General features: G+C 44.5%; 1 protein-coding gene across 1 annotated transcript in view; it reads left to right on the forward strand.

The window, feature by feature from the left end:
• The window catches only part of LOC307050131 (NADPH oxidase 5-like), a gene marked incomplete at both ends in the record, with an annotated part of 113603 nt that overhangs the window by 57077 nt on the left and 30634 nt on the right, over nucleotides 1-25892 (forward strand).

The raw sequence follows: 25892 nt of genomic DNA on the forward strand, positions 1-25892 counted from the left end.
GTAGCAGGCGTGAGCGACTTTACCATTTCAACATCGGCGGGAAAACTAATACTAAATTAGCCCACTCAGGAGCAAAGGCAGAGTTTACTGCCAAATACCTCGGCTGCTCTGGACATCTCTGTGTTGTTGCTTTGCACGAATGACTAGGAGTCTGGAGGCAGGCTTCTGGATTTGTCTCTACTAGAGTGGGTTGGGGTTCCTTACATCCATATTCAGCTTTGCAAGAGTGAGCTGAGCAGGCAACTAACCCCGGTGGCCAGTTCCATTGACTGGGCTTCCCCAATCCTGGGTACTTTGTCCCTATGTAGGTGGCAGGAGATGGGGATAGGGCCAAACTTCTTACAAACTTCCCAGCAGTCACTGACATTTCTTGAAGGAGGCAGGGGTTGTCAGATGAGTTTTCTGGTCTGGGTCACCAAGATAGGGTCTGGAGGATGTGTCAACCAGTAGCCTTTGGGCTTCACTTTCAGTCACAAAAGAGCCTCCCCTGCCCAGGTTTCATAGATCTGTTCCCGTGTGGTGTTGAAAATCAACGGGGCCTTCAGAAAGCCTAAAATATTACAACTTGTGAACACAGGAGGATGCTCTAACCCACCAGCAGACAAGAGCATTTTTAAAAAACATTAAAATGTTTTAAACTGTGAAATTTCCTAGACTCTCAGTGTGTTAAAGTTGGAGGAGATCTACGAGCTAGGCTGACCCCAGCCCCTCACTTTACAGATAATGAGACAGAGGTCACAAGAGGGTAGGCCCTGCTCAGGGTCACCCTGAAAGCCAGTGGCACGACCAGGACTGCCCCAAGTCCACCCACTGCCCTCACCACCAGTTTGGGGACGAAGGTCAGCACATTCTTCTTTTCTTATTCTTGCTTCTCCTCAGAGCTCATCTTTTGAATTCTGTGCCCATGTTCCTTCTTATCTAGTCCTACTACCACTGCCTTAGTTAAAGCCTCTTGTCCTCTTGCCAGGATGGTGATGATGGTAATAATAATATTAATGATAACAGCAGCTGACACTGATTGAGCCCTTACTGCTCACCAGGCCCTGTTCTAAACTTTATGAGTATGAACACTTTAAAATCTAACAGCCCTTTGAGGGAGATACTAGTATCACTGTCATCTTATAGATGAAGAAACTGAGGCACAGAAAAGCACAAGGTCATAGAGCTGGTAAGTGGTGGAGCCAGATTTGAATTTGGGCAGTTTGACTCTGGAGTTCATGCTCTCAACCATTTTATTAAACTGCCTTTAGGGGATATTAGCATAATGAATAACAATTACTACCCCATTTTACAGACCAAGAAACTGTCTTGGTGAGATTAAGCAAGGTCACAAGGCTAGTAAGAAGCAGAGTTGGTTCTCAGACCAAGGCCCTGGCTCTTAAACACCAGTTATACCTCTTCTTGTCATCATGACCACCCTGCCCCCATCAAACTGACAAAATCTAAACCTCCAACAGGAAGGCCAAGAAACAGTATTTTTTTTTTTTTTTTTTTTTTATGGTACGCGGGCCTCTCACTGCTGTGGCCTCTCCCGTTGCAGAGCACAGGCTCCGGACACGCAGGCTCAGCAGCCATGGCTCACGGGCCCGGCCGCTCCGCGGCATGTGGGATCTTCCCGGACCGGGGCACGAACCTGTGTCCCCTGCATCGGCAGGTGGACTCTCAACCACTGCGCCACCAGGGAAGCCCAAGAAACAGTATTTTTAACAAACAAATTTAAGAACAACTGGTGTCAGGAGTTTGACATTGACATGTACACACTGCTGTATTTAATATGGATAACCAACAAGGACCTACTGTATAGCACAGGGAACTCTGCGCAATATTATGTAACAACCTAAATGGGAAAAGAATTTGAAAAAGAATAGATACATATATATGTGTAACTGAATCACTTTGCTGTATACCTGAAACTATCACAACATTGTTAATCAACTATACTCCAATATAAAATAAAAAGTTAAAAAAAAAAAAAGAACCACTGGTATCAATGGTATCAAGATTAAGAGACTTTGGAATCAAACAGTACAGAGCGTGGGATCCTGGGCCTATCACTTTAACCCCTTTAAGCTTCATTTCTCTCTTCTCTAAAACAGGAATATTAGTTATTTTAAACCGTAGCTAGTATTTATCACCTGCTCACTGTTGCCCCGGCCCAGTGCCTCACATGCAGTTTCAACTGATCACAGTGCTGTCCCACCACTTTGTGGTGGCAGTTAAATGAGATAACAGCAAGTGTTGACCCGGCATGGGCTCACGCTCAGCAGATAATAGCTATAATCTTAGCCACGATGATTGCTCTTCGTCCATTTTGTGTCTGCTCCCTTCTGGATAGGAAGATTCTCACAGTTATGATGTGTGTCTTACTCATTTCTGTGTCTGACCAGGGTCTGGCTCGTAGCCGGTGTCCAGTCAATCTGTAGAAATCTGTTGACACAAAGGCCGAGAGCATGTCCTCTGCTTGCTTCCAAGCACTTAATGATTTTTTTGGCTGAAATGAACCTCTTGCTTTTCATTTTGTTCCAACTGTTCCCAGTTCTTCCATGAACCTGAGCTATACATGCTTCAGTGATTTTTTTTTTTTTTTTTTTTTTTTTTTGCTTTAGGGATCAGGGACAGTGTAGGGTGGATTTTTGAAGATTTTGCAGACGAGGATGGAAAACCCGGGCAGCTTGGACCAGCCACCGTCACAGTGTAACGGAAGATGTGAGCTGACACACTGGTGGCCAAGGTGGGCGGTGATCTCTCCAAACTTTTCCGTCTGCATTTGAAGTCTCATGAGGCTCATCACTGTGGCTATGGGAGTGTTTATCTTGATGTCACCCATAAAGTGGGGTGACCACTGCCTTCCTACATCACAGGGTCACTGTGAAGATCAAATCAAATGACCACATGCTTGTGGAGGCTTTTTCTAACTGGAAAGCTCTGTACTGGGGCTAGGCCTTGGTCAGGTGGGCGTTTGGTTCTCAGTGAGTTGCCCCTCCCCTCGGTGGAGACGTCCCTCTCCCAGGACCCAGGGCCTTACCTTCTCATTGTTCTCTCCTCCTATGCCTCTGTTCATTCAGCTCAAGCCAGGCTGGGCTTTCCTGACTTGCTTCTGAATTCTTTCAGACCCACCTTCCTTATCTTTGCCCCCTTGCTTTCAAATTCTTAGCTGACATTTTAATTTTTCTACAGAAACCAGAGTCTTTACAGCATTTCCATCTTACTTTAGCAGTGCACTGTGTCTGCTGGTAAGTCTTATTTGGCAGTCCTGGCTCATGGACCACTGCCTGAGCATGCAGCTGTCTGATAAGCTCTTAGCCATGTGGGGGAGGTCGTCTGTTCCTGTCTTCATCACACACATGCAAGCCTCCTGTCTCCCGGAGCATCCTGTCACATTGCTTGTCCCAAGCCAAGATCTCGCCTTTCAACAGAACCTCATTCAATCTGTTTCCTTACTGACCTCATGTCATTCCATCAGCATGATCTTCTGGTCCCTTGGTGGCCCTCTGAGTCACTCCAGCTGATGGGATCTAACCCAGAGTTCTGAGGAACTGAACCTGCTGCTGGTGCCAAGAGCTAACAGGCAGGGAGCTGTGAGTGGGACTTGTGCCTGGGACACCTCGCTATAGACACAGCAGGTCCCACAGGAGGATCAGTTCCCTGCCAGTTGCCCTCAGAAGTCCTGGGCAAAGACTTGAAGGGCAAGGATCACTAATGTCCAAGTAGGGGGACCAACTGTCCCAGCTAGCCTGGGTCCAGGAGTTTTGCGGGGCACAGGCCATTCAGTGCTAAACAGAGAAAGTCCTGGTCTCCCTGTGTCTGGGACAGTTCAGCCTCAAGAGGACAAAAGGGGGTCCTTTCACTTCTGATTTGGATTTGAGGCCCCTTGATTTTTCAAGGCTCCCTTGATTTTTCTCAACTGATGAGGGTATGAACAGTGGGTTTGCCTGAGCCTGAAAGCTCTGTCCCTGTCCAGGTGAATGGTGACAAGAGGCAAGCCCAGGCAAACCCTTGCTGGCCCTCAGCAACCTGCCTGATAATGTGGGGAAGTGAGACTCATACACGGAGAGAACAGAGAAAGAGCATGTCTGTTTAAGCTAAGGTGGCAAGGCTCCATCAAGACAAGAGAAACCCCAGAAAATAATGATACAGCCCATTATCAGGTAAGTTTGCTGTTGACCAATGATGCCCATCTATGGGGTCCTGAAGAATGTACAAATCAGACCTTTTCTTCAGGTGAACACGGTGGGGGAAGGATTTGGAAATGCGTCCTCGATTTAATGTATCTGCTTCCGAGGCCCCTTGCTCCCCTGCCACCACTCAATGCGTACACGTATATGCACGCACATGCGGCCAGCCTCTCCCCCACTCCTGCACATCTCCGAAGGTCCTTGACCCTTGCTGCTCCTGTGTCCAGACCATGGCCCCCACTGGACTTCCAGATCCACAAAGGGAGCTGAGTCTCTTGGGCGATGACTTTCAGCCCTAACAGCCTCGCTGGCCTCACAGATGTCCTCATGTAGCCCTTTGGTAGCTGAGGGATTGCTGTATCTGTCCCCCTGCCCTAATCATTCCAGGAGCAAGTACCAGATAGCTAGGGACAGCCCCTGTGCCCCAGAGCCTGCTAGAATTATTCAAACTGGCCAGTCCTAAGCCTGCTTACCCTGCCTCACCCATCCTTCCCATGGAAACTGCAATAAAGGCTCTTGCCCAATTTCCTCTGCTCTCTCTGTCCTGACTGGCCCTGGTGTTACCCCATGTGGCCCTGTGAGGCGTGGGGTGCCTCCTGTTTCTAGGGATCTGTGAGTATAACACTCTTCTTCCTTTGTGACAGTTGTCTCTATGTCTGCATATCTTACCCTACCTGACAAAATAAATATCGGGTAGCTTTATCATAGTCAGGCACACACCTGAGCACTCACTGTACATGGATCATCTCATTAAATCTCAGCACAGTCTGTGAGGTGGGTGCTATTATATTTTGCAGATGAGGAAACAGAGACCTGAGTACACACAATTAAAATAACAGAGGCTGGGTTAAGAACTTAGGCTTGCCAATCTGAAAGGCTGCACTCCCAACCTCCACTCTGATCTGCCTCAATTATTATTGAGTAGATGCCTTATTATTATTATTACATTAGCAGGCAGGGACAGGGCAGTCTGGTGTCCCCATAAGCTCCCATGTGAGGGCAGAGGTCAGGTGGGAGAGCTGAGCTGTGTCTCTGGTCCTGGTCCTAAGCAGCCCCATCTGAGAGCTATAAAGGGCTCACGGAGGAGCTGGACCCTAGGTGGGAGGCAACCTTCTGAAGCAACCTGTCTTGATGGATTTGAAGGGCCCTGGGGCAGCCCCTGCCTAGAACTCTCTGTCCAGTGATCTGTTTACAATCACCCTCTACCCCCACCATCTGTCAGTCAAGGTTTTAGGTTATGAGCAACAGACACCAGCTCTGGGTAACTTAAGCAACACTGATTAGAAGACTACTGGTACATTAACAGAATTGATAGAGAACTTAGAAAGCCAGCGTAAGAATCATTACACACCAAGAGGAAACTAGTGGCTAGGAACACAGCAGATTCACCTTCAGGAACAGTGTGATCAGGATGCAACCTGGCACCCCATCCCTGGACTCTCACTGTTGATACTCTCACGTTGCTGTGTCTTTCTGACACTGACTCAAGATTCAAAGCCAGTGGGCACTTTTGGGGGTGATGGATAGGTTCACTGTCTTCATTGTGGTGACAGTTTCATGGATCTCTACATATGTCAAAGCATATCAAATTGCACATTTGAAATAATTGTAGTTCATTATATGTATTCTTACCTTAATAGCACTATTTAAATAATATAGTCTGGAGAGAGCCCTGGTGCCTAAAGCTGGGGGGCGGCAGGGAGGGGAGTGGAAGATGAAACGGAGTGGGGGGCAAAGGTCAACAGGCCAGCTTCATGTAGAGGCCAGACTGGCCAAGAGAGGCAAACCGAGGCTCCTCTACCCAGCTCTTCTGGAGGGTCCTAGACATCTTGCTGGGTCATGGTTTGTCAATAGCAAGTTAAACTTGAAGCTCATGTTAGCTTTGATGGAGAAACTACTTCTTCTTCCTCTTTAGGCCTAGCTCTCTGCTCCTCTAACCATCTTTTACTCACTGAGCCTCAGTCTGGGAGGGGCAAACTCCCTTCCTTTAGGAGTGGCATTGAGAAAATTCTCAATGGCTAGAACTGTTGAGGGATAGCATTGCTCAAATGGGTTGCCCTGAAGCAGATAGTGAGGCATGAATTTGTAGCAAGCCATTTATTAAGCTCTTAGGGGACATAGGTAAGGGGATGGGGAAGCAGGACAAAGTCTGGGACCCCTCAGACAAAGGCCTATGAGGGCAGCTTCTGCCGATCCCGCAGGGAAGTCTGGAGTGGGAAGAACACCTCAGATGTCCCAAGCTGAGCTGGGCTTCCATGCTGTGGCCCATGACCCGCTGGGAGAGGAGGAGGATGCCTACTTCCAGGCACGCCCTGCATTCTTCACTCCAGCAGCCAAGGGCAGCTCCTCCAGAAGAGGTGGGAGTGCTGCTGTGGGAGGTGGACAGGGGCCCAGAAATGATGAAAGGTGCTCTGGATGCAGCATCAACACTGTCCATGACAAGCCAGTGTCTCCTTCAAGTCCCAGCAAGTCCAGGGCTTGGTCGACAGAGGTAATGGAAAGGCAGCCTCGTTTGGAGGAAGGTGAGCCTTGGCGTCCAGAGACCCCAGACTTAATTATCACACGATTCTTTTACTTGGCCGTGTGCTTTCAGCCTATAGGGCAAACCAGGCTTAGTTACACACATCTGACACATTCTTCCACTGCTCACGTCAGAGGTATGCAGAAAGATCAGTTTTCAAAAAGTGCTACACCTTCGATTTTAGTTTGACTACTAATTTTGTCACACTACTATTATATTCTGCTGGAGACATGTTGGGTATCCGCCTATGGGGCCTGTGGGGTGGGAGGGAGAGCAGGGAGAGTGTGAGGGGTCAGTGCTCAGAGAGTCAGCTGACTGGTTTCACAGGCAGGACCACATGCTGCTGCACAGAACAGAATGTGGGGACTGGAAATGTGAAGACTGTTTAGTCCACAGGCCTCATTGTACAGATGGGAAACTGAGGCCTAGAAAGGAGGGACTCTCCACTCCTTTAGCTTATATTTACCCAGCACCTCTCTGTGCCAGGGCTTGCACCAGAGCCTGGGAACAGAATACCAGGATGCCACAGACTCCGACCTTTTAGCTTTTCACCTTGAAATAATTATAGAGTCACAAGAAGTTGTAAATATGGTACAGAAAGGTCCCAAGTGCTCTTCACACAGTTTTCCCCAGTGGCAACATCTGGAATAAAATTACAGTGTAATATTAAAACCAGGAAACTGACATTGGTACAAGCACACAGTGTTTACATGTACTAATTAATGTGTGTACAGGGGTGTGTGTGTGCGTGTGTGTGTGTGCATAGTTCTATGTACTGCTATCACAGGTATAGATTTGTGTGCCCATCATACAATCGCAACATGGAGCTTTTCTGTCACTGCAAAGGAGCTCCCTCTGTGTCCCCTTCATAGTTGTGAACACCCCACCCCCCCACTCCTAGGCCACTGCTAAACTACTTTCCATCTCAGACCTTGCTTTTAGGGGGCTCACCTCTTCGGAGGGAGAGAGATTCAGATACAAATCATGGCAATACGAGGAATAGTAAATGCCTATATAAGTATAGGAATGAAATAATACCATGGCATTTGGGTGCAGTTAATGTCACACTCCTGAGGGTGTCTAAGTCAGATTGAATCCATTGAAAGGGGACCAGAGATGGGGTGGTTTCAGCCATTAAAAAGAATGAGGTCGCACTGAGTTAGCTGACGTAGAACAACCTTCAAAGCAGATGACGGAAGGCAAAGGACAGAACGGTACATTCTGACTTGTGTGTGTGTGTGTGTGTGTGTGTGGAAGCTCTGTAATCAGATGTCATGTGTACATACACAAACAAACACCACTAATGGTATCACCTGTGGAAAGTGAGACCGGCGGCTGAGGAGGGAGGGATGCTCGTCTCCTTGTCTACTCTCGTGCTATTTCAGTTTTCACTGCGTGCGTGACTTGCTTTTATTAAAAGGAAATGGAATCATTTTGGACCCTCCTTAAGCAAGGAGGAACGTATCCTGTATATTTGTATCCTCATATCGCCATATCCTTGCTTTCTCCTCTCCCTTGGGTTTGCAAAAGGCCCTCTAGGGACTTAGCAGTCTAAAAAGGGGGTTGTGCAGCCTCTAGTTGCCATGGTAGCTGTTGCTCCTGGTGACACAAGATACAGGCCTGGCCCTCCCAGCCCTGTGAGCAAGGGGCTTGGAACCTCCACACCACCCTGGGTACCGGATGTTAAAAAAAGATGTCTCTATCAGTGCTAGCGTGTGATGAGTTGGCTGTGTGATTTCAGGAAGACACTGCGTTCAGTGGTCTGCACTGCATGGTGTACGCTTTCTAAAGACAAATGTTCTTTACCTAAAAACATCTTTACCTCTACCTCGGAGCACCAAGACCCATTCTCCTCCCCGCTGGGATAATCTGGTTTAACTGCCTCTACTGGTTTCTAAACACAGAGTCTGGTTTAGCCTCTGGTTGTCTTGGAGGCAGCCCATTCTCACACCAGGGTCCCCTCCCAGCCCATTCAACTTCCTCTCTCAGACCCAGAAACAGGGAGAATTGTTTATCGCTTCTTAAGGGGCTGGAGAACCCTTATTGACCACAAGAAGAAAATCGAGCTACCTTCCAGTGAGTGGGGCTCATGTCAAGACAGCTTTTGTTCTTTTCTGGTGAGTCAACAAGGGCAATAAATGACATAAATTAATTTCTTAATAAACTATTGTGATACATTAAATTCCCAATAGGTTCTTCTGCTTCAATTCAAGTGTGTGTTGATAGAATAAAAGTAAAATGCAGTGAGAACTAGAGGAGAGAACTAAATTAGCTCTCTTGGGGAGGAGTGGGCTGGGGAAGGGAATTTTTGTGGTGGCCCTTGAAGGTTGGGTAGGAGTTCACCAGGTGAAGAAATGAGAAGGCGAGCTATCATATGCTTGGTGCTAAAACCAGGGACCTGACTGACCAGAGATTTTCTGAACTATTCCATGCTGCCATGGCCCCGACCCCTCTCTATCTCCAGGACTGAAGGCATATGTTCCGGTGAACTTAGAGCCTGGAGAGAGGCGATGCTGTCTTGTCAGCTGGCCAGGACATGTTCAGTCCAGATGGAGCCTGTAATACGCCGATGTGGACCGAATTGCCAGATACTGCACTTCTCCTGTGGAACCAGTGTCCTGGGAACAGGCCGGGACTGCTGCCCTAAAGTAAGACCTTACCATTCATGCTGTGATTTCTGTGGGTGCAAACTAGACAGGGTTAAAAGACTGGGGAGAAAAGAAAGGCAAGGCAAGGTGGAGAAAGCAGGAAAGGCCAGGCAAGTTTGCTTTGGGGAAGGTCTCAGGCCACGACTCACAGTGGGAACATGATTCACAGACATCCTCCAAGGCCTGATTGTTCAAGGCTCACATTTCCTTCCTCTGGGACTCCCAAAGCCTGATGGTTCTTGGTACTTCTCAAAAACAAAAGGCAAAAATAATATTTTAATTTTCTCCAACAGAAAGTCTGCATTATAGCTACTAGCCTTATTCCAAGAACGAATTCTTAGGAAATTGGATTAGGACATAAATTTACAGAGTTCCTGGATCGGCCCAGGATTATTTTTCCACTTATGCCACATGTGCTCCGCCCTGCCTTCTTCTTCTTTGCGTCTGAGATGCAGAGCCCAGCCTCGGGTTTTGCAGTCACCCCCTCAGTGTGGAGGCTGGTGGAAAGAGCCGCATTAGGGGACCAGGGCTCTAGTCCCAACTCCACCAACTCCTGAGATACCGCCAGGAGACCACATCCACTCCATGAGCCTCAGTTTCCCCATCTAGAAAGGAAATGTTGTACTAGATCTTTCATAGAAAAAAATCTGCATAACCCATTTTTTAAGGAGGGGAGTCAGTTAAAATTTTACCCACATAACTGAAAATTAAAGTGTTTGGAAGCCACTGGAATAAATCGTCAAGACTGTACCCAGACCTAATTTCTGTAAGTCTCTAGACTTCTCCAGGCTCAAAAGTGGAGGTAGAGTGGGGAGGAGGGAGGTGGTTTGGCTTCAGCCAGGTGCCCGTAGCAACCCTCCCACCATTGACCTCTTTTAATAAAGGACTGTGTCTCACACATGTCACCTGTCTCCTGGGCTGAATGGTGGTGGCACTGGCAACTGGCTCTTGCTGCACATGTTTCTGATGGCTGGAGCAGTGAGGGGGTCTCCTGTGCTAAGGATGCAGAAGGGGGTGGGAGAGGAGTGGGGTGGCTGAGGAGGAGAGGTTCTTGCCCAGCCTCCAAGCCCTGCCCCATGCTCTCTGGAGAACAGACCACTCCAGGAAGGAGAAGGCAAGGGGCACAGATCATGTATCCAGTGTGACCCACTGGAGTGTGTACTTGCAGTGTCTCAATGGAGTCACACAACCTCATGGGGGTAAGTCTGAGTGTTACTGAGTCCAAGCTCATACTGCTTGCTGCACGACAGGCCAGTCAATTGAGAGGCGAGGTGTTGGGGTGAGGAACAGCGATTTTATTCAGAAAGCCAGCAGATGAGGAGATGGTGGACTCGTGTCCCAAAGAACCATCTTGCCCAGGTTTGGATGCTAGTTCCTTTTATAGAACAAAGAGGGGGAGGTGAGGAGGTAAAGTAAAAAGAAGGCGATGGGTTGTTGGAAATATTTCCTTGTTCTGGCCAGACTCCAGAGGGGATGTGTTAATTTCTTCCTTCCTGCAGCCATTCACAGGTAGGCCTTGGCCGGGGTGGGGGTGGGGGGGTTCCTGTGAGCTAAACAAAGGTATTTTAACTTAACACTCAGGCAAGGGAGGCAGGGTTCCTGGAGAATGGGCCGTTATGTATACTTCAAGCTCTAGGCAACATCCCTTTAGTGATTAACTTGTAGCAGAAGGAATACAATACAAAGGTTAAAGTGAAAGCACCATCCCAACATGGAGTCAGATTTGTTCTTCCCTGTTTCAGGAGCAGTCCCTTTTTACGGGTAAGAAAAGTGGGGAACAGGGAGAGGAAGCACACTGGCCTCAGGCAACAAGTGGTGAGTCCAAAGTGCTGATTCTGGGGGCAGTGGGGTGAGCGGGAGCATCAGGACCATGACCCCTGGGTAGGCAGTTGGGGCCACATGAACTCACCTATTTCTGCTTCAAGAAGACTAGTCAGGATTCTTTTTCTGGGACTTGGGAAACAAAGCAGGTGGTTGAGAATAATCAAAACGGCCTTCTGAATGAGTGAAAATGAACTGAGTGTCTCTTCTGGGTCAGGTGCTTCCTCATGTGGTGTTTCATTGAATCCTCACAACCATGTGCTTTGGTATTCAGGGAAGACACCCCTCACCCCCCACAGAGAACTCAGAGAGGGTGAGGGGGCTGCCAGGGAGGGCAGAGCTCCAGCCAAGGCCAGCCCCTCTCACTCACAGGTCTTGTTCCCATCAGGGGGCCCGCTGGCCAGACTTGCCAAACAGCTGATTGTCCCATGTGAGTTCCATGAGTACAGTCAGCCCCTCCCTCCTGTCCCTGACCCAGTGCTGGGTATGGAGGAGATGCTCAGAACCAGAGCATGAGTGTTTTCCAGCCTATTTTAAAGTGTTTGAAGCCACTGTTGTGAACTGCTCTCCCGCACCCCTCTTTCCACCTGTGTGCTCCTATGTGCCAGAAAGGCTTCCAACAGCTAAAGGGAAAACAAGTCTTTCCCTTTAGCAGGAAACTATACCTCAGTGGGGTCCTAGGAAAGGAGAACTGTGCTGGGAGTCTAGTACTGGAGCAAGCACAAGCCCACTGCATGCTTCAGTTTCCCCATCTATGCCATGAGGGTGCCTTTGGTGAGCCTTAAGCCCTCCTCAGAGCCCATGACCCCTGACCCTTTATGGGTGGAGCTTCCAATCTCTCCCAGGAGCAGGGCCCAGAAGGAATCCCTTTGTAGGTTTGCCATCCAGAGGCAGCCACACAGAGACACCATCTCTCTGGTCCTTCCTGCTTTTCTACTTAAAAATAGTCCTCACTCAGCTTTGACTAGATCAAAGGGACACACTGCTGGAACTTACTGGCCAGAGGCTGTCACTGTTAACTCTTGCCCGCTGGTTACAGGTGGAATATAACAAGTCCTGTGGGGACATAAAAAATAAATAATGAATATAAGTTCTGTGAGGGCAGGAACCATTGATCATCTATGTATCTCTTGGATGGCATAGAATATTTCTATGCCATAAAGAAGAAATAAGGAATATAAGTTCTGTGAGGGCAGGAACCATTGATCATCTATTTATCTCTTAGATAGCATAGAATATTTCTTGAAGGAATGTTTGAATGAAATAGTGAATGAGCAGAGGTGATTCCTACCTAGAGCTGATAGGCTCGTTGGGGAGAGAAGAGATATATACACAAAAAGTTAAATAATGATCTAAGGACCAAGTTACCATGCAAAGCAATGGTATGACACGTTGCAAGACAGCGTTTGTGGTGCAGGAACACAGTGTAACTAATTCTGGGCTGAGGAGAGCAGGAAGAGCCTCTAGAAGAAGTTGGACTTTGGGCTGGACCTTGAGGGGTGAGTCCGGTTTGAGGGGTGTGGAGCCCCCATATGCTTGCCCTGAAGAGGCAGTTCCTGCAAAGTTTCCGTGTTGGAAATGAGCAAAACATGCTCAAGCTCTCCAACAGAGGATGTGTCTCTGCTATGGAGAGAAGGGAGACTGGACAGGGCTGGTGGGGCTCAGAATGTTCTGGCCCAGGCTCTGCCCCTCAGTTTGTCTGTCTGACAGATGGAGGTCAGAATGTCTACCCCACTGGGATCTTGTTGGGATTTCCTGGGATGTGTTTGCACAAGCATTCTGCGGTCTGAGAAATGTTTTGCAAATACTCACTGTAATCCCAAGTGAAACCTGTCGCTCAAGGCAGGCACAGTGTTTGTTCTCTCTGTGTTTTCCTCAAGCTGAGGGAGGGCGACTCAAGGCCCAAGAAACAAACACTGACCAAATCAGTAACCTTTTATAGAGCTGCTACTGTGGGTGGAGCCCCACAGGGGATACTAGAGGAGGAAGACGGGTCCCAGCCATCCAGGGCTTAAAAAGGAGATAAGAAAAGCAGGTGAAAACTTAATATCCCCTGAGATTTTGTGTATCAGTTGAAAATGATAATAGAACTTGATGGAATGATATTAGGTCAACTTAACTGCCCTGTTTTCCATGAGAAGTTCATTTCAACCCCAAAGGTGTGAGACTGGGGTGGGGTGATAGGCCATATTCCATCTCATTAGCATGAGCCCTAGTGACATCAACAGGAAAACAGAGCCTCTGCTTCCTTTTCTTGGCCCCAGGGAACAGCTTCTTGTGAGCCTCTCTCCCAGACTCAAGGTACATACTGTGGGTGAGGTCAACTTTGATGGTTCTAAAAATGTATAGGGCTTCCCTGGTGGCACAGTGGTTGAGAGTCCACCTGCTGATGAGGGGGACGCAGGTTCGTTCCCACGGTCCGGGAGGATCCCACGTGCCGCGGAGTGGCTGGGCCCGTGAGCCATGGCCGCTGAGCCTGCGCGTCCGGAGCCTGTGCTCCGCAGTGGGAGAGGCCACAGCAGTGAGAGGCCCGCGTACCGCAAAAAAAAAAAAAAAAAAATGTATACCCCTGTGTCTGCTCTTACACTGTGTGCCAAGGCAGGGAGAACAGGAGAAAATCTCCACTGGGCAGAGGAGGGACTGGATCCTGAACAGGGGAGGTGACTTTCCCAGGCCAGACAGTAAGTTAGCCTGGGCATAGAAGCCCCCTCTCCTGATTAACGCCTGGGGCTGTTTTGGTTCCTGCCGGCCCTGCTTAGAACTGGAGTTGGGCATTGGGAATGGTTGACTGGAGTGGGGAGATTCCTCTGCAGGATGCTGATGTGGCTAGTCTACTACAGTCATTCACTAAATATCAATTGAGTAACTATTATAATCCAGGCACTGCTCTAGTGTTGAGATTCATTCGAGAATAAAACAGACACAAGTCCCCATCCTCATGGAGCTTACATTCTAGTGGGGGAAGAGGCAGACAAAAAACAATAAGGAAGCACGTTACATAGCACATTAGAAGATGATACGTGCTGTGGAAAGAAGGGAGTAGAGCAGGATAATGGGGATCAGCAGTTTGAGGTGGGTGAGAGCCACCTTTAAGACAGGGTGCTCAGGGTAGACTTCATTAAGAAGGTGTGAGATGAGCAAAAGCTTGAAGGAGGGGAGGGAGTTAGCCAGGTAGATTTCTGGAAGAAGAATGTTCCAGGCAGAGGGAATGGTCAGTGCAAAGGCCCTGGGGCAGAAGTGTGCCTGGTATGTTCAAGAAATACTGAGGAGGCCAGTGTGGCTGGAGCTGAGTGAGCAAGGGGAGAGCCCAAGATGAGGGCACACAGGTCATGGGGCCATGTCATGGGGGGAGTATGGAGGGCTTTGTGGTTATTCTAAGTGGGATGAGAAACCATCAAAAGGTTTTAAGCCGGGGAGTGACCCATCTAATTTACAATTGAACAGGATCTCCAGGGCAGCTGAATAGAGAACAGACTATAAGGGGATGAAGGTGGAACAGAGGGTGAGTTAGGAGGCTGTCCAGGTGAGCTGCGATGGTCCCTCTGGCTAGGGTGGGACCTGCGGAGGGGCAGTCAGATTCTATATCTATTTCTAATGTAGAAGTAGAAGCAGCAAGATTTGCTTGTGGTTTGGATGTCAGACATGTGGGAAAGAAAGGAATAGATGAGTACTCCATAGTTCTGAGGTGAATGGGTAAGGGGTCTTTTACTGAGATGGGAACAGCAGGTGGCTCAGAGTTAGAGGTACTGTGAGTCCAGTTTTGGACGTGTTAAGTTTGAGATGCATATTGACATCCAAGTGGAGATGTTAACTGGCCGTTGGAATTACTGGACCACAGTTCAGGGCCAAGGTTGGGAATGGAGACATGCACTTGTTGATGAGCTAGTTGACAAGGAATTTTGTTTAGATAGAAAAGATAGGCTGAGCCCAACTTATAAAGGCCAGATAAAAGAACAGGATCTATCCGTAAGTCAGGACACTGAGAAGGAGACAGTGAGTTAGAAGGAAACCAGGAGAGGGTGGGATTCTGGAAGTCAAGAGAAGACAGAGGTTCAAGAAGGAAAGAAGGGCTTCCCTGGTGGCGCAGTGGTTGAGAGTCTGCCTGCCGATGCAGGGGACACGGGTTCGTGCCCCGGTCTGGGAGGATCCCACATGCCGCGGAGCGGCTGGGCCTGTGAGCCATGGCCGCTGAGCCTGCGCGTCCGGAGCCTGTGCTCCGCAACGGGAGAGGCCACAACAGCGAGAGGCCCGCATACCGCAAAAAAAAAAAAAAAAAAAAAAAAAAAAAGAAGGAAAGAAAATTCACCTTCGTCAAACACTGCTAAGGGCTGAGAATGACCCCTTGGCTTGGCCATGAGGACGTTGTTGTTCATCTTATTAAGGAAGTTTTCCTTGGGCGATAGAAGTCTGATTGGAGTGGGTTCCAGAAAAAAAAAGGGGGAAATGATGAAGTGGAGACTGAATATAAGCAACTCTTTCAGGAGGTTTTGCTATTAAGGAGAAACCGGGCAATAGCTAGAGGAAAGAGAAGAGGAAAATGATGCAGAAAGCAAGGAGATAATTGCAGGTCACAATCCTTGAGTGGGTGAGAGGATGAGGACTCCAGGGCACAGGGGGCGAGGCAGCCGCAGGGAGGAGCACATGCAGGTGAGCCATCATTTTCCCTATGGCTTGTCCGCCTCTCAGATGCCTTTCTGGACTCATCCTGGCAGAGGAAAGTGGCCTTAGCAGTGTTCCCACCCTACAGCAAGCAGAGCAAATCCATGGGCTACAGACTCAGGTCTTAAAATCAGCCCAAAGAATCAACAAATAATATGTTGTAGGGCTGGAGTGAAGACATCATGCTTTTGACAAAAAAAAAAAAAAAAAATGTAGAAGAAAAGTGTTTTAAGCCAAAAAACAACCAGTTGGGAGTATGTCATGTAACGAAGCTCTGTATCCCCTCTACAGTAAAATATGTCCTACTTTACCCAAGAAATGAGGAAAAGAGGTTTTTGCTATTTTTCCTTCCATGATGATGTTTCACTTTGTTACTAATCAGACTAAGGCAAATAAAAATTGAAGATATCATTTTTTGCCAAATGGACAATTTTTTTTTTCTTGCTGTACGCGGGCCTCTCACTGTTGTGGCCTCTCCCGTTGCGGAGCACAGGCTCCTGACGCGCAGGCTCAGCGGCCATGGCTCACGGGCCCAGCCGCTCCGTGGCATATGGGATCTTCCCCGACCGGGGCTCGAACCCGTGTCCCCTGCATCGGCAGGCAGACTCTCAACCACTGCGCCACCAGGGAAGCCCCAACTATATATTTTTTTGTCTTGTTATCTCATTTTTTTAACATCTTTATTGGAGTATAATTGCTTTACAATGCTGTGTTAGTTTCTGCTTTATAACAAAGTGAATCAGTTATACATATACATATGTTCCCATATCTCTTGCCTCTTGGTCTCCGTGCTTTGTGACCACCTAGAGGGGTGGGATAGGGAGGGTGGGAGGGAGACGCAAGTGGACAAATATTTTAAGGGATAATTCTTAGTATTCAAAAAATGTTCTGTTAAACAGGCATTTCTTAAAACATGGTGGGAGTGAAAAATTGGTTCAAGATCTTTGAGAAGCAGTTTGGCTATTGGCTGTAACCAAAAGACTTAGGAAATTTCATACTTCTTGGGCTCAGTAATTCCTCTTTTGGGAATCCAGCCTAGAGAAACCATTGGAAACTTGGACAAAGATTTAATAACAAGATTTCTCAAAAACTTGTTTATGGTAATGGAATAAATATAAGAAAGTTAACTGTCCAAACATAGAAGACTAGTTTACAACATTTTTGACACATTCATATTTAATAATATAGAGAAATGTTTAACATATGTTGGTAAGTGAAAAAAAGTTACAAAATTATTCCAAGTGAATTATTCAATCCCATCTTAGGGATTGTACATCCACTCTTCAATTAGGTCTAGACTAAAAATTATGTATTGAATTATTTAAAATTTTAATAACCATATGTTTCTCCATATTTCTAGTAGCATTTTCTTCATACCAGCTGGGCTGGTTTCATTTCTGCCCATTTTTATTTAAGTTCTTATTCTTTTTTTATGAATGTTTTTCTTTCCTTTCCTTCTTTGAGAATTCTAAATATGCTTAATGTCTATTATTTTCACTTCTTACAAAATGAATTCCTCCTACTATTGGTTTGATTGGCTGTCTTCTTTGCAGTCATTCTTTTGAGGTCTTTTGGAATACCAGCTTGTTGACTCATCTTGAATGGTGTGTGTGTGTGTACGTGTGTGTGTTGTGTTGTGTTTGTGTTCAACCCTTCTCTAGAAGTTCTGCGTTGCTTCCACCCAGCTTCCTGGTCCCCTCAGTTCAATATTAGCCTTACCTTGGTGGCCTGGGGCTCCCATCCAGGGAGAGCTGAGGATGCCATGGGTCCAGTCACCAAGCAGCAGTTGTTGTGGTCCAGCTCTTGGCTAGGAGGCTAAGTACAAAATATAAATCACAGTCCCAGGCAATGGTCAGACACAGCTTTTTCCAGCCCTCTCCCATAAGCAGGGGCATGGCATGTTTCTGCTTCATCTCTGGTCAACAGAGATGTTTATCTTATTTGAGATCAGTTGGTCTTTTAAACTAAAAAAAATTTTTTTTATCTATCATTGCTTTGTGTGTGGTACAGATGAGGGGGCCTCAAAGAGTGAATGTAATGCCATCTTAACCAGAAGTCCCAAGTCTCAGCTTCTTACTTTTCTGACTCTGGCTTGTGGCTATGAAGAAGTGTCATTAGCAATTATGCCCACCTTTTGCTAACTGCTTTGCTTACTCCACTCCCAATTTTCCCCAGGTACTTGGGTGTCTCACATGTGCTCACGAGCCAGCCTGCTCAAATCCCACCAATCTGGTGCTCCTGGAGCTGTCTACTACCTGGCAGCCCTCCTACTGGCGGTACTGCCCTAGCACCTCCCAGTAGAAGGGTGATCTCCTGGACTTCCAAACATTCAAGACCCCCGAGTCCAAACAGTACTGGAGTCTCCTGCAATCCCTGCAAAGAATTCCCTGCCTTCCCTATCTCTTCAGAGAACTCAGACCAGAGTTCAAGGGCAGAGCTGAAGAACAGACCCGTGCTTCCCTCTCCTTCTTCCCAGGTTTCACCCCCAAGCCCTCCACTTACAATGTTCTCCTCAGTGGTCCCTTTCACACAGGTGACACTGATTTCTAGGAGACAGCAGTGAGCGGTCCTGAGAGAGATCTTAGTTCCCCTGCCCAGGAATTGAACCTGGGTAGCCTGGATGAAAACCAGGAATCCAAGCCAGTTAGTCCACCAGGGTCTAGAGGCTAGAAGCAAAGCGCCTCTGGCTCTTTCCCCCATTGAAATCAAGAATGTTTCAAGGAGGCAAAAACTGCAAAATAGGTACAAAGTTTATTACCAGAGACAGCCCAATGTATGGGAGAGCACACAGAGAAAGAGTGTATTTATTTAAGTCAGAAGCAAGGCAGAAATACACACCCAGGGAGAAAGGGTATAGCTGTCCTTCCTAATGAGGAGGAGCGCAGGAAAGAGGTGATTTAAATCACTTACATAGGACAGTTCTTCCTGGTCTTTGTTTACCTCTGGCCAATTATCTGGTTTGTTTTTCCACACCTGACCTGCCCTAGGACCCTCCCCAACACGCCTGCCAACTTTTTGCTAAGATGGATCCCACCGCAGAGGCCTGTGGCGGTATGTCCCACACCTATTATGGGGTGGAGCCCCCTCCCTTTTTGACCCCCAAGGAGCCTTCCCGCCCATGTGCAGACAGGGAAGTTTTCCTTGACCTCAGGAGTGGTCATCTTATCTCTTTACTTCAGCAGAGCTCATCTTCTGCCACTAGCTTTGTCCTTCGAGCATCTGGGTGAGAGCAAAGCTTCAGTTTTCCTCCACTTGACACATACCAGCTGTCCAGCCCAGGGACCCATTTATCTCCTACCTCAAAACCAGCTCACGTGAATGAGTCCATCAAACACAACCCCCCTCTGAATCCCAGGCTGGGCTACCTTCTGCATGTGACTAGAAATAAATGCTCAACATTAGCAGTGATTTTATTTGGGTAGGTAGATTATAGTGATTTTTTTAAAAATCTTTTTTAAAGTATGTGTGTGCTTTTAGGTATTTTTCTAATTCTCTACAGTTAATGTTTATAATTTTGTAATCATGCAACAATATTATTGGGGACATTTTGGTTTCTTCCATGTCCTGGCGATTGTAAACAGTGCTGTAATGAACATTGTGGTATGTGTATCTTTATGAATTATGGTTTTCTCAGGGTATATGCCCAGTAGTGGGATTGCTGGGTCATATGGTAGTTCTATTTTTAGTTTTTTAAGGAATCTCCATATTGTTCTCCATAGTGGCTGTATCAATTTACATTCCCACAAACAGTGCAGGAGGGTTCCCTTTTCTCCACACCCTCTCCAGCATGTATTGTTTGTAGATTTTTTGATGATGACCACTCTGACCTGTGTGAGGTGATATCTCATTGTAGTTTTGATTTGCATTTCTCTAATAATTAGTGATGTTGAGTAGCTTTTCATGTGCTTCTTGGCCATCTGTATGTTGTCTATGGAGAAATATCTGTTTAGGTTTTCTGCCCATTTTTGGATTGGGTTGTTTGTTTTTTTAATATTGAGCTGCATGAGCTGTTTATATATTTTGGAGATTACTCCTTTGCCCGATGATTCATTTGCAAATATATTCTCCCATTCTGAGGGTTGTCTTTTCATCTTGTTTAGGGTTTCCTTTGCTGTGCAAAAGCTTTTAAGTTTCATTAGGTCCCATTTGTTTATTTTTATTTTTATTTCCATTACTCTAGGAGGTGGATCAAGAAAGATCTTGCTGTGAGTTATGTCAAAGAGTGTTCTTCCTATGTTTTCCTCTAAGAGTTTTATAGTGTCCAGTCTTACGTTTAGGTCTCTAATCCATTTTGAGTTTATTTTTGTGTATGGCGTTAGCGAGTGTTCTAATTTCATTCTTTTACATGTAGCTGTCCAGTTTTCCCAGCACCACTTATTGAAGAGGCTGTCTTTTCTCCATTGTATAACCTTGCCTCCTTTGTCATAGATTAGTTGACCATAGGTGTGTGTGGGTTTATCTCTGGGCTTCCTATCCTGTTCCATTGATCTATATTTCTGTTTTTGTGCCAGTACCATATTGTCTTGATGACTGTAGCTTTGTAGTACAGTCTGAAGTCAGGGAGTCTGATTCCTCCAGCTCTCTTTTTTTCCCTCAAGACTTCTTTGGCTATTTGGGGTCTTTTATGTCTCCATACAAATTTTAAGATTTTTTGTTCTAGTTCTGTAAAAAATGCCATTGGTAATTTGATAGAGATTGCATTGAATCTGTACATTGCTTTGGGTAGTATAGTCACTTTCACAATATTGATTCTTTCAATCCAAGAAAATGGTATATCTCTCCATCTGTTGGTATCATCTTTAGTTTCTTTCATCAGTGTCTTATAGTTTAATGCATACAGGTCTTTTGTCTCCCTAGGTAGGTTTATTCCTAGGTATTTTATTCTTTTTGTTGCAATGGTAAATGGGAGTGTTTCCTTAAATTCTCTTTCAGATTTTTCATCATTAGTGTATAGGAATGCAAGAGATTGCTGTGCATTAATTTTGTATCCTGCAACTTTACCAAATTCATTGATTAGCTCTAGTAGTTTTCTGGTGGCATCTTTAGGATTTTCTATGTATAGTATCATGTCATCTGTGAACAGTGAGAGTTTTACTTCTTCTTTTCCAATTTGTATTCCTTTTATTTCTTTTCCTTCTCTGATTGCCGTGGCTAGGACTTCCAAAACTATGTTGAATAATAGTGGTGAGAGTGGGCAACCTTGTCTTGTTCCTGATCTTAGAGGAAATGCTTTCAGTTTTTCACCATGGAGAATGATGTTTGCTGTGGGTTTGTCATATATGGCCTTTATTATGGTGAAGTAGGTTCCCTGTATGCCCACTTTCTTGAGAGTTTTTATCATAAATGGGTGTTGAATTTTGTCAAAAGCTTTTTCTGCATCTATTGAGATGATCATACAGTTTTTATTCTTCAATTTGTTAATATGGTGTATCACATTGATTGATTTGCGTATATTGAAGTATCCTTGCATCTCCGGGATAAATCCCACTTGATCATGGTGTATGATCCTTTTAATATGTTGTTGGATTTTGTTTGCTAGTATTTTGTTGAGGATTTTTGCATCTATATTCATGAGTGATATTGGTCTTTAATTTTCTTTTTTGTAGTATCTTTGTCTGGTTTTGGTATCAGGGTGATGGTGGCCTCAGTATGAGCTTGGGAGTTTTCCTTCCTCTGCAATTTTTTGTAAGAGTTTGAGAAGGAAGGGTGTTAGCTCTTCTCTAAATGTTTGATAGAATTCACCTGTGAAGCCATCTGGTCCTGGACTTTTGTTTGTTGGAAGATTTTTAATCACAGTTTCAATTTCATTACTTGTGATTGGTCTGTTCATATTTTCTATTCCTGGTTCAGTCTTGGAAGGTTATACCTTTCTAAGAATTTGTCCATTTCTTCCAGGTCATCCATTTTATTGGCATAGAGTTGCTTGTAGTAGTCTCTTAGGATGCATTGTATTTTTGCAGTGTCTGTTGTAACTTCTCCTTTTTCATTTCTAATTTTATTGATTTGAGTCTTCTCCCTCTTTTTCTTGATGAGTCTGGCTAATGGTTTATCAATATTGTTTATCTTCTCAGAGAACCAGCTTTTAGTTTTATTGACCTTTGCTATTTTTTTCTTTGTTTCTATTTCATTTATTTCTGCTCTGATCTTTATGATTTCTTTCCTTCTGCTAACTTTGGGTTTTGTTTGTTCTTTTTTCTCTAGTTCCTTTAGGTGTAATGTTAGATTGTTTATTTGAGATTTTTCTTGTTTCTTGAGGTAGGCTTGTATGGCTATAAACGTCCCTCTTAGAACTGCTTTTGATGCATCCCATAGGTTTTGGATCATCGTGTTTTCATTGTCATTTGTCTCTAGGTATTTTTTGATTTCCTCTTTGATTTCTTCAGTGATCTCTTCGTTATTTAGTAATGTATTGTTTAGCCTCCATGTGTTTGTGTTTTTTACGTTTTTTTCCCCCTGTAATTGATTTCTAATCTCATAGTGTTGTGGTCAGAAAAGATGCTTGATATGATTTCAGTTTTCTTAAATTTACTGAGGCTTGATTTGTGACCCAAGATGTGATCTATCCTGGAGAATGTTCCGTGCACACTTGAGAAGAAAGTGTAATCTGTTGTTTTCGGATGGAATGTCCTATAAATATCAATTAAATGTATCTGGTCTACTGTGTCATTAAAGCTTCTGTTTCCTTATTTATTTTCATTTTGGATGATCTGTCCATTGGTGTAAGTGAGGTGTTAAAGTCCCCCACTATTATTGTGTTACTGTCGATATCCTCTTTTATAGCTATTAGCAGTTGCCTTATGTATTGAGGTGCTCCTATGTTGGGTGCATATATATTTATAATTGTTATATCTTCTTCTTGGATTGATCCCTTGATCATTATGTAGTGTCCTTCCTTGTCTCTTGTAACATTCTTTAAAGTCTATTTTATCTGATATGAGTATTGCTACTCCAGCTTTCTTTTGATTTCCATTGGCATGGAATATCTTTTTCCATCCCCTCGCTTTCAGCCTGTATGTGTCCTGAGGTCTGAAGTGGGTCTCTTGTAGGCACCATATAGATGGGTTTTGTTTTCGTATCCATTCAGCAAGCCTGTGTCTTTTGTTTGGAGCATTTAATCCATTCACATTTAAGGTAATTATTGATATGTATGTTCCAATTACCATTTTCTTAATTTTGGGGGGTTTGTTTATGTAGGTCCTTTTCTTCTCTTGTGTTTCCCACTTACAGAAGTTCCTTTACCATTTGTTGTAGAGCTGGTTTGGTGGTGCTGACTTCTCTTACCTTTTGCTTGTCTGTAAAGCTTTTGATTTCTCCATCAAATCTGAATGAGATCCTTGCTGGGTAGAGTAATCTTGGTTGTAAGTTCTTTCCTTTCATCACTTTAAGTATATTATGCCACTCCCTTCTGGCTTGTAGAGTTTCTGCTGAGAAATCAGCTGTTAACCTTATGGGAGTTCCCTTTTATGTTATTTGTCATTTTTCCCTTGCTGCTTTCAATAGTTTTTCTTTGTCTTTAATTTTTGCCAATTTGATTACTATGTGTCTGGCATGTTTCTCCTTGGGTTTATCCTGTATGGGACTCTCTGTGCTTCTGGGACTTGGGTAGCTATTTCCTTTCCCATGTTAGGGAAATTTTCGACTATAATCTCTTCAAATATTTTCTCAGGTCCTTTCTCTCTCTCTTCTCCTTCTGGGACCCCTATAATGTGAATGTTTTTGCATTTAATGTTGTCCCAGAGGTCTCTTAGGCTGTCTTCATTTCTTTTCATTCTTTTTTCTTTATTCTGTTCCGCAGCAGTGAATTCCGCCATTCTGTCTTCCAGGTCACTTATCCATTCTTCTGCCTCAGTTATTCTGCTATTGATTCCTTCTAGTGCATTTTTCATTTCAGTTATTGTATTGTTCATCTTTGTTTGTTCTTTAATTCTTCTATATTTTTGTTAAGCATTTCTTGCATCTTCTTGATCCTTACCTCCATTCTTCTTCTGAGGTCCTGGGTCATCTTCCCTATCATTATTCTGAATTATTTTTCTGGAAGGTTGCCTATCTCCTCTTCATTTAATTGTTTTTCTGGGGTTTTATCTTGTTCCTTCATCTGGGACATCATACTCTGACTTTTCATTTTGTCTATCTTTCTGTGATTGTGGTTTTCATTCCACAGCCTGCAGGATTTTAGTTCTCCTTGCTTCTGCTGTCTTCCCTTTGGTGGATGAGGCTATCTAAGAGGCTTGTGCAAGCTTCCTGATGGGAGGGACTGCCTGACATTATTTTAAATGGTTGACATTTAACCCCCTTTCTAATTTCTTAAGTGATTATTGGTCTGTTCAGGTGGTTACTTCTTGAAATTAATTCATGTCTCTAAGTTCACCAAGCATTTGCACACAATACTCTTACATTTCTGTAGCCCTTCCCTTTTCTTGATTCTATTGCCTTTCTCAATATTAATGTTATATTGTTTCACTTTTTTTCTTTAATCATGCTTTTCACTTGGTATTTTCAAAGAACCAACTTGTTTTTTTCACTATATTGAGGCATAATTGACATACAGTAATTAAAATGAACAATTTGATGAGTATTGACATATGCATGCATCTGTAAAACCATTGTCATAATTAAAATCAATTTACCATTTTGACCTTTTTTAGCTTTTTAGTTCCTTAATTTCAGACCTTATATTTAAGAATCTCTCCTTCTATTCATGTATGTGTGTATTTTATTCTTTTTCTAGTTACTTAAATGGAAGCTAGCTCATTTATTTTATTTTATTTTTTAAAGGTTATACTCCACTTATAGTTATTATAAAATATTGGCTACCTTCCCTGTGTTGTACAATATATCCTTGTAGCTTATTTTATACATAATAGTTTGTACCTCTTAATCCCTTATCTCTATCTCTCCTCTCTCCCTGTCCTCTCCCTACTGGTTACCACTAGTTTGTTCTCTATATCTGTGGGTCTGTTTCTTTTCTGTTATGTTCACTAGTATGTTTTATTTTTCAGATTCCACATATAAGTGATATTATAAAGTATTTGTCTTTCTCTGATTGATTTCACTTTAGCTCATTTATTTTTAATCTTTATTTATAAATACAGTTAATTTTCATTTTTCATGATAGTTGTTTTCTATAAAGTCACCACAAACCCTGAATGAGGAAATTCTGAACCTTTACTCCTAGGGAAAATAAATACAGGGTTTGGTTACTGCCAGCCTATGGGCACAAATTTTTCATATAATAATCAATACATAATTTTGTTTTATGTGTGTTTCTGTTTAAAGACTCCTTTAAAAGCAGAAATTGTTGATTCGTTAACATAGACCTTATGGTCAACAGCACTAGAACTCATGTCCAAACAAAACTTATCTAACGCATGTAATTTCTCCATAAGGCAGATCACAGCCTTTTTGTGCTTAGGAACACTGGACAGTACTTCAGCATTACTCCTGGGGGCCATTTTAAAGAGCAAAATCACCAACGAAGAGCACAAGAATGTGAAACACACAGCACTAAATAGATCTTGGGAAGGACATTTGTTTACAGTCTGAGAGCTGAGACAAGTAGGCAGATCATTGCTATGTTTGACCTCAGGTGGGAACATGCACATCAGTAGACTCAAATGTATTCCCACTTTACCCATGTCCACAATGACTTCAAAAATGCTGCAAGTATTGATTTGAAGGTTACAAATAAATTTTAGCAAGTAGGTGAATTCGCAATTGTGGAATCTGCAAATAATGAAGATTGATTGTAGCTAAATCATTTAAGGTTATATTAAACTTATGGGATACAGACAAAAGCCATTCTCACAGAGGAAATTTATAGAATAAGATGCTACAAATTCTCACTTATTGACTCAATTTTGTATTGCTGGGTCCTGATGCCACAGAAAGTGCTGTCCTCATTTCATCACTAACCTCTGTTCCAATCACAGTATAGCTAGCCCATCTGTGAGGGTTTTAGATGGCTGATGCCCTTGTGACATTGTAGAATATGCCCTGGACCTGGAGAGTCAAGCCCTGAGGCCTCAGTCCTGGCATGGCTTGTACCTGAAGTGTTCAGGCAGAGGGTGG

This window comes from Hyperoodon ampullatus (assembly GCF_949752795.1).
Source record: "Hyperoodon ampullatus genome assembly, chromosome: 3".
NCBI classification, from domain to species: domain Eukaryota; kingdom Metazoa; phylum Chordata; class Mammalia; order Artiodactyla; family Ziphiidae; genus Hyperoodon; species Hyperoodon ampullatus.